Source organism: Pipistrellus kuhlii, unplaced genomic scaffold (assembly GCF_014108245.1).
Source record: "Pipistrellus kuhlii isolate mPipKuh1 unplaced genomic scaffold, mPipKuh1.p scaffold_m20_p_3, whole genome shotgun sequence".
NCBI lineage: Eukaryota > Metazoa > Chordata > Mammalia > Chiroptera > Vespertilionidae > Pipistrellus > Pipistrellus kuhlii.
In genome coordinates this window covers 181,493,504-181,500,905 of record NW_023425529.1, presented here as the reverse complement: position 1 = coordinate 181,500,905, position 7,402 = coordinate 181,493,504, and the positions used below count along the sequence as shown (strand labels likewise).

Below are 7,402 nucleotides of genomic sequence, written 5' to 3'. Positions count from 1 at the left end.
AATAGATCCTGCCAGGATTTGACTTGCAAATACTGTCCACTTGCTCTCAGATAACATGCTCAGAATTAGAGAATTTGTCAATAAGTTTCCAAAATCCTCCTTTATTATAACACAGAGAGAGCAGTGGTTTCCCTATTTGACAAGACTCAAACACTCTCCAGCAGAGGACATTTTATGGCTCATGACACTGTGGGACTCCCCTAAAGGTCAAACTAATTTACTCATAGGTGATTTCCCCTTAATATAAGCAAAGCAGCTTTTATGAAAAAGAAATAAGTTTATGATTTTTATGTAATTATGTGTGTAGGATAAACATGTTTACATTAACACTTCAAATGACTTGTGGTGAATGTACTTGACAATGATAAAGAAACTATTCACTCACCACCGTCCTGACCTAATTATTTCTTTTCCAGGAATTAATATTTGAAGATGATACCATTTCTCTGCTATCCAAAACAAATGTAAAGAAAACCAATACCTACTATAATTTTACAGACACTCTCCCATATTCACAAAAACTACATAGATAATTTTTCTATCCCACATAATAAACCATGCTCTCAGCACACAATGAAGTTGTGATATGAAAAAAATCTGACTTTCCTAACCAATATCTCTGGAGAAGATCACTATTCTAAATCAATTTTTCTTTAGTACTTACCAAAAAATTCTTACAGAAATGACACATAATTTTAGCAGAAGGGTCATCTTTGATAAATATATACACTTAACCAACATAAAGGACAAACAATAAATTGTATACATGTAATATTTTAAAGATTGTTTTCTGCTTTCTATATAGGCTATTTTCTGCTTAATATAAAGAACACCATGACAATTTATGAGAAATGTTAGAACCAACGTGCTGTCTTCTTCCTTGTTAAAATTAATAATGGACTGGCTATTTTTAAAAATATATTTTATTGATTTTATTTATTTATTTATTTATTTTTACAGAGAGGAAGGGAGAGGGACAGAGAGTCAAACATTGATGAGAGAGAAACATCGATTAGCTGCCTCCTGCACACCTCCTACTGGGCAACCAAGGTACATGGCCTTGACTGGAATCAAATCTGGGACCTTTCAGTCCGCAGGCCACCGCTCTATTCACTGAGCCACACCAGTTAGGGCTGGCCTGGCTATTTTTGAAGCTAGATCTGGAGAAGATGATGAGAGCATCTCCGTCTGTTCTTTGGACTTTACATACACTTATTTAATGTTCAGATGTTTATAAGAATGCACTGGGTCTGAGGTGGCTGCTACAGGTGCGGACAGGGCAAGCAGGAGTGCGGAGCGGCGTCAGACCCGCCTCTCTGGGAGCAGCCATAGCGGGGGTGGCACCATGAGTGGGGGCACCCCTTTTACCTGCAGCAAGATCAGCCTTATCTGCAAGGCAGAGATCCGCTACGAGGGCATCCTCTACACCAGTGTTTCCCAAACTTTTGACATATGTGCACCCCTTCTATAATTTTCGTAACGCTGAGTACCCCTCGTACTCATGAGAACGTAGAATTAGGTGCAGCTAAGCATGGTGCAGTGCATATCCCCACCAAACTCCAGTGCAACGCGTACCCCCACCAAACTCTTCCCGTACCCCTGGGGGTATGCGTTCCACACTTTGGGAAACACTGCTACACCATTGACACTGAGAACTCCAGCGTAGCCCTCACAGAAGTTCCTTTGGTTCAGAAGACAGACCAGCAGATCATCTGATATCACCCCGAGATGAAGCCTCTGGACACATTCTATTCCATGGAAGTGATATTATAGACGTCACTGTCTGTGAGCCTCCAAACCACCATGTCCTTTACCTCCGGACCGAGTTACCGGTCAGTCTTCACTAGGCTCATCCACTTCTTCATCCCAGCCAGTGGGCTCCTAGGGACCTTGTGGCAGGGTGTCGAGGTACAGTCGGTTTAGTGGAGCAGCAATTTGGTGCTGTTGGTGTTGCTGGAGGCTCGCTGACATCTTCTGGAACAGAAGCATCAAGCAGCGGTGCCCTGGCCCAACGCAGTGCGGTTGGTTCTGCCTCTGCACAGGATACAAGATCTGTTAAAACACAATGGTCTCCAGGTCGTTCAAGCCCTCAGATCCTTTGAAAAAAAGCCTTACCATGGAATAAGCAATGCAGACCGCCTCGGCCCACTTCTCAGCTCTGACACCTGTTGGGAGAAGGAGCCCCGTATCATTGTCTGAAATAAAAAATATTATACAGAGTCCTAAAAACAGAATGGAAGATCGCAAGAATCAAGTCAAAGGTTTGGAACATAAAGAGCCAGAAGACACTCCTCCACAGAAGCTAGAAGGCAAGAGAATCCAGAAAATTGAAGATAATGTAAGAAACCTCTGGGACAACTTCAAGTGAACCAACATCAGAATTATGGGGGTCCCAGAAGATGAGAGAGAGCAAGATATCGAAAACATACTGAAAGAAATAGTGACAGAAAACTTTCCCCACCTGGTGAAAGAATTAGACTTACAAGTCCAGGAAGCGCACAGAACTCCAAACAAAAGGAATCCAAAGAGGACCACACCGAGACACATCATTATTAAAATTCTAAGAGCAAAAGACAAAGAGAGAATATTAAAAGCAGCAAGAGCAAAGCAGGTAGTTACCTATAAAGGAGCACCTATACAATTGTCAGCTGATTTCTCAACAGAAACCATGCAGGCCAGACGGGAATGGCAAGAAATATACAAGGTGATGAATAGTAAGAACCTACAGCCAAAGATAATCTATCCAGCAAAGCTATCACTCAGAATCGAAGGTCAGATAAAGAGCTTCACTAATAAAAAAAAAAGCTAAAGGAGTTCATCACCACCAAACCAGAATTATATGAATTGCTGAAGGGGGTTCTTTCAGAAGAGAAAGTAAATAAAGATAAAAATTATGAACAACAAATACATAACTATCAACAAGTGAATCTGAAAACCAAGGAAATTTTAAAAAAATATATGATGAACAATATTGACTATTGAATATAAAAGAATCAGAGGTATGGAAAGGGAGAGAACTGACGATTCTTGGGGAAAAGGGGAGAGGGGGATGTGGGAAGAGACTGAACATAAACTGTGCACCTATGGATGAGGACAATGGGGGGTGGGGAAAGGGCAGAGGGTAGGGTGGGAACCTGGTGGAGGAGAGAAATGGAGGGGGGGAGGAACATTTGTAATAATATGAACAATAAAAATTTATTTTAAAAAAATTAAGATACTTAAGAATAAACTTAACTAAGGAGGTAAAAGACCTGTACTCAGAAAACTACAGAACTTTGATAAAAGAGAGGAAGATATGAACAAGTGGAAGACTATATCGTGTTCATGGATTGGTAAAATCAACATCATTAAAATGTCCATATTACCCAAAGCAATCTATAGATTCAATGAAATTTCTATTAAAATACCAATGGAATATTTCACAGATCTAGAACAAATACTTAAAATATTTATATGGAACCAAAAAAGACCCCGAATAGAAAAGGCCCTTTCAGAGTGAAAGTTCTGGGATTCTGGTTTTTATTAAAATTGGCTATACAAATTATTACATCCTGTCAAAGGAAAGCACAGAAGCTTTAACCTCATTCCACTTACATATTTGCCTCTTTCAATCCTGAAGGGAATCATAGCTGAATACCATCACACCTAAAAATTATGTATAATTTTCATTACCTGGGAAGTATAATGAGAAAAGTCTTGGCCTTAGAGCCAAAAGTTTCAGCCCTGCATCTTAACCATGTTGAGTCTGTTTTTAAATTGTAAAATGGAGCCCTGGCCCATGTGACTCCATGACTGAGCATCAGCACTCACATCAAAGAGTTGAGAGTTCGATTCCAGTCAAGGGCATGTACCCGGGTTGTAGGTTCAATCCCCAGAACCCATTAGGTTGCATGAGGGGGGCAGCCAACTGATGTGTTTCCTTCACATCGATGTTTTTCTCTCTCTTCTTCTCCCTCTCCCTTTCCCTTTCTCCCTTTCTCTTCCACCCTCCCTTCCACTCTCTCTAAAACGCAATAGAAAAAATATCCTTTTTTTTTCTATTGCTTTTTAGAGGATTAACAAAATGAATTTAAATCTATAATATGGAGACAGCAATACCTGCCCTTGCCACTTATTGGCCCATACTAAAGTAAATGATTATTATTCAAATAAGATGTAAAGCTGGAAGTGACAGTGAAACCCCCATAGTACAGGAATATTTTGTTTTGGGTTCAGTGTCTGGAGCTCGAAGTTGCCTATTTGCTAAAAGAAAATAGTAAGTAAATACTCAGATTCGTATTTAATCTAGATAAGCTATTTAGTTATATTATTCCTGATTTTCCAAATAATTATCTAGTCTTCTATAAACATTGGGTAAAATGATTCATACGTACTTTTGTATCCTCCCTCCGAGTTTTATATATATATAAAAAGACATTGGCTTATATAATTTGGCTTATATAATTCAATCACTTTATCTTTCTATACATCCATTTTCCTATGTACAACATGGGAATAATAACGAGATATGTCAAATATTAGATAGAGGCATTTGTTCATATTAACAATGAAGTTACAGAAGTTATTCAGTATCTTAAATCAAGAATATGAAGAATTAAAAGAATTGTCTCCTGTCATTAACCATTATCCACCCCAAAGTGAAGGGGAACATCAGCTCTCCCTTCAGTGCCCCTCAACCTCCCTCTCTGGCCACCTCCCTCTGGCCCTGACACTCCCCCCTAAGTGCCCTTACCCTGCTGCCTTCTGGGTGTTCAGGAAACTTGTCTTTCTCTGTAGCCTCCACATTTTTAAAAAGCCCCCCCCCCTTTTCTTCCTTTCATTCTCTCAGGCATCTGAGCTTGACTCTCTAAGATAAAACCATTTTGCGGTTTAATTTATTTAATCTAAGGTAGCCTTCCCAAATCATGTTCTGCGAACACTGCCTCTGACGTGCGCCAGGAAAGGTCGGATAAGTTTGGGAGACGCTGTAGACTGAGCCCCACCAGAGCAGAGGCCTGTCTTTAGAGAAGGCCCACAGGGTCTCCTGGCTAACACGGAGGCTTCCTCCTGCAAGCACCCCTGGCTCCGCCGGTGGCAGGGCCGTTGGTGGATGTGTCACTCCGGTTTCCTGGTGCTCAGCTGGCACTGCTCCTACGCGCGGTCCGGAAAGCCTCCAGAGGTCCTTTACCAATCCCCTCTCCCTGAGGCACCCCGTGTGGGTTTTCTTGTTTTCTTTTTCCTTTTTCTTGCTGCGTTGTTTTTCTCTCTTTCATGGTCTCACTTCCCCGACACCTTACCCCTCTTTTCTGGGATCATCTTTGAAATAAACTACTTGTCTTGGGACTTGTTTCTTCTCTCTGGGAGGTTCACAACATACACTAGCAGTATTAAAGGCTGTGTGAAGTCATTCAAGAAAGGAATTATTTAACTTTAATAAATTTCGCAAACTTATTTGGCTACAGAACCTTTTTAAATGGTGAGAGTTTGGTGTGTGTTTTTAAATATATATTTTATTGATTTTTGTTTTTACAGAGAGGAAGGGAGAGAGATAGAGAGTTAGAAACATCAATCAGCTGCCTGATTGTACCGCAATCAGTTGCTTGTACCGCAACCAAGGTACAAGCTTTGACTGGAATCGAACCTGGGACCCTTCAGTCCGCAGGCCGACGCTCTATCCACTGAGCAAAACCGGTTTTGGCTAATGATGAGAGTTTTAAGTGTCCTGTGCCACTAGTTAGTATTCCTCTGACACACCAGTTGGGAAATGTTGAACGAAGCCTTAATGAATGACAAATTAAAGATTACCTTTCCCAGAGATATTAGTATCTTAGCAGCTTCTGCTGTGGATCAGTTCCTTCTGACTCAAAGAACGGGGACCCTTACGGTGGCAGTTCCAGGCTCTGGGGTGGGTGTGATGGAAGGTACTTTGGGAGAGTTTGTGTTTTGTCATGCCTTTCACATCAAATCAGCTCCATAACTGCCTCCTTCACTATCAAGAGCGAACAGGAAGTGGCCGGTGATGGTGGTTTCCTGGTTAGAGAGGGCAGTCCTGGGGTTCAGGGGACAGTGCAGAGATGTTCAGGGTTAGCACAGGCATTTCCTGAAACTGCTCTGGAGAAAAAAAGCATCTTTAGGAAGACGGTCTCAGCCAGAATATTAGCTACCTGGGACTGCAACATCCCTCCAGGTGGTTGAGGAATAAAATGGACAATATTGATTAGAATTTTAAATACGTAGGCCTTGCACTACCCTGTAAAATACATAAAAAGATTGTAGAAAAAGAGTAGAACCTTGGCTTCCATGATAAGAGATACAAATCAGGAATATTTAGAAAGCACTCTTGCTCTGCTTTAACACAACTATGGGCAATAGTTGGACCTCTTTGGAAGGCAGTAAGGAACCTTACAAACGGATAGCCCTTGGGAGGTAAAGGAGGGAGTAACAGGTCACGCACGTGGACATGTATTAGTGTCACTGAGCAAAGTTCATCTCACTTTTCCCGCTACAGCTATTCTCTTCCCAAGTCTGCAAACACAGTTCACAGTCCTCTCCCTTTGTCATCTCCGTCACACTGTCCCTTCTCTTGTCCTTTTTTCAGAGGCTAAGATGTTATTTTTAAGTGATTTACCATGGATCATTAAAATATTCTCTTAACACTGCTATTTGAAATCTTTGTCAGTTACAAACTATTGATAAACGAGATACAAATATAGAGAAATTTAAAATAATCTGAATTCTTTTAGAGGCCCGTTTTCTGTATTAAAAACAAGAACAGAAATCTACTAAGGAATGTGAAATGTGAAAAAGGAGTACCGAGGATCAAACATGGCCGTGAGTCAGAGTGTCTGACATTTCCATCTTCATCAGGGGGATTCTGTCAAGAGGCAGCTCAAACTCTTCATCAGTAATCTCCACACCGAACCTGGAACAAATAGCAGTTCGCATGAGTCACCCCCAGTTCACATCGGAGTCACCCGTACCCACAATACCCCAAGCATATGGCTGCCATTACCGCTTTGTTACTGCTACAGTCCTCCAGATCAAGAGCACCACGTGACTATCAGAGGTTAATCAGGGTTTTGATCGCTTCGCTTTCCCAAAGAAAGAGATTCTACCACAGAATCCCGGCACCGGTGGCGCCCAGAAACAGAAATACCGGGGTGCTGAATTGTGCGGGATTGTCTTCTGTAAGAAGTTATTCATTACACTAAAACAGTGGTATTGCTTAAACAAGTTAACTCTGAAAGGCCTTTCAACTGGACTGCTTAGCATGAAAGAAAAGGTGGAGAAAAAGTGCCTTTTGCTAAACAGCTTCCCAATGCTCCTGCAAAGCATTTCATAATGGCTCTAAAGGCATTTTGCATACAAATATTCAAAAAGTGGCAGTGTTTATTCATCAGCATGAGAGTGTTTTCATCTCTCA

The 7,402-nt window shown here is 41.2% G+C and overlaps 1 pseudogene; it reads left to right on the top strand.

The window, feature by feature from the left end:
* Positions 1 to 1,345: 1,345 nt before the first annotated feature.
* On the top strand, positions 1,346 to 7,050 carry LOC118729730 (annotated as a pseudogene).
* The last annotated feature ends 352 nt before the right edge of the window (positions 7,051 to 7,402 follow it).